The following is a 3,568-nucleotide window of genomic DNA, read 5'->3' as shown; positions in this document are numbered from 1 at the left end:
AGCCTTAGTCTGTCTGTCTCTCTGTCCCTAATGCTTTATTTACACTCTGACTGGTTGTGTGAAACAACCAATCAGAGTGCTCCAAGAGCATTCCAGACAGGAGGTGGCAGCACAGCAGAGTGCCACCATGATGGTGAGGACAGAACGGACCAGCGCCACTGGCCTTGCCCCCCAACCCTGCTCCCTGGAGGTGGAGGCAGCATAGTGTGCTGGCCAAGTGGGACAGAAGGGACGGCGAGGCAAGCTTCCTGCCCACCCTGCTCCTGGCAGCGCAGGGTGCTGGTGGCACAGCACTGGCCTTGCCTTGTTGTTGTAGCCTTGCTGCCGCCAGGCCCCAAAAAAAGCCAGCAGGGAGGAGGGGGGAGGGAAGCAGGAATGGGCGGGGGGCACAGTGGCGCCGTCCCACCGCCAGGCCCTAAGAACAGCTAGGAGGGAGAGTAGGGAGCCGGGGTGGGGGGGAGGGAAGAGGGCTGCATGCGGCTGGACGCACAGTGGCTGCAGTACAGGGCGCTGGGTGGCGGCTGTGGCTGCTGCATGCAAGCTTCCCTCCCTCCCCTGTGCCTGGGAGGTGGTGGTGCTGTGGGGTGGAGCAGTGGTGAGGGGAACTGGGTGGTGGCACTCCATCACCGCCTCCCTCCCCATCATTTTTGATGGCCAATTGGCTAGTGTATATATATATGAATAACTCCTAGTGTGATTAATTATGCCCAGAAGAGTTGCTTTTGTACCTCAGAATCACAGAACCATATAAAAGCAAAGGTGGAAAGGACTGGCCAAAACCCTGCTTGAGGCAGGATCATCCCTATCCAAACTATCCAATACAGGAGCTTGTGTAACCTATTCTGAAAACTATGTAGTTAACCTTATCACACAAGTACAAGGCATAGTGCCTGAAGACACAGGTTTTCACTGGAGGTTTTCAAGAAGAGATTGGATCAAAGGGGGAAAGAGGGTGCAAAACCCCTCACAGCTCACCAAAAGCATACGGGAACATCTCCTAGCTAAAAAGGAGGCATACACCCAATGGAAGGGAGGGGCCATCACCAGGGAGGCCTATACCTCAGTTACTCAGGGCTGTACGGGGGCGGTCAGGAAGGCCAAGGCGGAGATGGAACTGGGACTAGTGACCCAGAACAAGGACAACAAGAAGTACTTTTTTAAATACATACGTGAAAAGAAGGTACCAGGTAATGTGAAGCCTCTGCAGGACACACTAGGAAATCTGGTCATTGCACCAGACAGCAAAGCTAATCTATTTAACAATTTCTTTGCCTCCATTTTTCTGAGCAGGGACTGGGTCACCCCCCACCAGGACCCCCATAGGACCCAGGGGAGGCGCACCCAGGCCTAGGGTTGGTGAGGACCTAGTCAGGGAACTTCTGGAGGGACTGGATGTATTTAAATCAGCAGGTCCTGACAATCTCCATCCCAGAGTGCTGAGGGAATCAGCAGAGGTCATTGCAGGACCCATGGCATGGCTCTACGAGCACTCATGGTGCTCTGGCGTGGTGCCAGAAGACTGGAAAAGGGCCAATGTGGTTCCCATTTTCAAAAAAGGGAGGAAGGAGGACCCGGAAAACTATAGGCCAGTCAGTCTTACCAAGATCCTGGGTAAGCTTTTTGAGAGAATTATCCTGGCGCATGTCCACGTGGGGCCAGCAGGGGAGATTATGCTTAGGGGCAATCAACACGGGTTCATTAGAGGCAAGTCCTGTCAGAGCAACCTGGTGGCCTTCTATGACCAGGTCACAAAATCATTAGATGCAGGGGTAGCAGTGGATGTAGTCTTTCTGGACTTTAGGAAGGCCTTTGACACTGTCTCTCACCCCGTTCTCATTACAAAACTAGGAGACTGTTTTGTCGACACCTACACAGTCAAATGGGTCACTAGTTGGCTGGAGGGCCACGCCCAGAGGGTGGTGGTGGATGGGTCATTTTTGACCTGGAGGATGTGGGCAGTGGGGTCCCCCAGGGCTCGGTCCTCGGGCCCTCACTGTTCAACATCTTCATCAGTGACTTGGACGAGGGGGTAAAAAGCACCCTGTTCAAATTCACAGATGACACGAAGATGTGGGGGGAAGTGGGCACGCTAGAAAGGAGGAATAGGCTGCAATCGGACCTAAAGAGGTTACAGGGGTGGGCAGATAAGAATAGGATGGGATTCAACACTGACAAGTGCAAGGTGATGCACCTGGGAAAGAAGAACCAGCAGCATACCTACGGGCTGGGAAACTCCCTTCTCATCAGTGCAGAGGCAGAAAAGGATCTAGGAGTCATCACTGATGCCAAAATGAACATGGACCAGCAGCATGGGGACGCGGTCAGGAAGGCCAACCATACCCTGTCATGCATCCACAGACGCATCTCAAGCAGGTCCAAGGAGGTGATTCTCCCCCTCTATGGGGCACTGGTCAGGCCACAGCTGGAGTACTGCGTCCAGTTCTGGGCACTGCACTTCAAGAGGGATGTGGACAACGTGGAGAGGGTCCAGAGAAGGGTCACTCACATGATCAGGGGGCAGCAGGGCAGGCCCCGCAAGGAGAGGCTAAGGGACTTAAGCCTGTTCAGCCTCCACAAGAGAAGGCTGAGGGGGGATCTAGTGGCAGTTTACAAACTAGTCAGGGGGGATCAGCAGGCATTGGGGGAGTCCCTGTTCCCCCGAGCACCACCAGGAGTGCCAAGGAATAACGGTCACAAGCTGGCAGAGGGTAGATTCAGGCTGGATATCAGGAGGTGCTACTTCGTGGTCAGGGCGGCTAGGATCTGGAACCAACTTCCAAGAGAAATGGTGCTGGCTCCTACCCTGGGGGTCTTTAAGAGGAGGCTAGACGAATACCTTGCTGGGGTCATTTGACCCCAGTACTGTTGTCTGCCACGGCAGGGGGTCGGACTTGATGATATGCTCAGGTCCCTTCTGATCCTACCAACTATGAAACTATGAAAAAGTACCCTAAACTGCCACAGGTAAACATGGGGAGGACAGCAGAAATTCTCATGCTGCCACAAAAGCTGGTAAATGCACTTCAGAGATCCACAGAAGAGTACCACCCCTGAAAACCCCCCACAGCCCATACCAATCTGACCATGGGGTACAATTACTCCTCATCCCGAATGTGGCAATTGGTCCTGCTGTAAACTGAGGGGTAAGACCCTCAAATCCAGAACCTCCAGGTTGAGTTCCAGCAGGAGCACTGGCATGCCTCTGTCATAGTCCACAGCCTTGGCTCCAGCTAACACTCAGTGCTTTGAGGAAAACAAAAAAATAAATAAATCACAGATACCAGTAGCAACAGGAAGGGAAAAATTCCTTCCTGGCCACATGTGTCAATCAGCAAAGCTCAGAAGCATGGGAACAGCCAAACACCTTCTATTCCGCTCTGCAATCTGGGGATAGCAAGCTTAATTCCACACACTGCATCCTCCTATTGTCCAGCCAGAACTCCCTTTTCTGTAGCTCCTCCGTAGACTTATTCCTGGTCCTTTATTCTTCTTTCATAATTAATCCAGTTGCAGAGCTCTGCTTCCCTCTTCTACTGCTGAGTGTGGTCCTCTCCAGTATCTACCACTT

At 52.9% G+C, this 3,568-nt stretch overlaps 1 protein-coding gene across 5 annotated transcripts in view; it reads right to left on the bottom strand.

Annotated features, from left to right (window-relative positions):
* Positions 1-3,568, bottom strand: part of ARHGAP22 (Rho GTPase activating protein 22) — a 333,567-nt gene that overhangs the window by 119,331 nt on the left and 210,668 nt on the right. The window lies entirely within an intron of this gene.

The sequence above is a fragment of the Crocodylus porosus genome, unplaced genomic scaffold (assembly GCF_001723895.1).
Source record: "Crocodylus porosus isolate Cpor-Errol unplaced genomic scaffold, CroPor_comp1, whole genome shotgun sequence".
NCBI classification, from domain to species: Eukaryota; Metazoa; Chordata; order Crocodylia; family Crocodylidae; genus Crocodylus; species Crocodylus porosus.
This window is presented reverse-complemented; position numbering and strand designations above follow the sequence as displayed.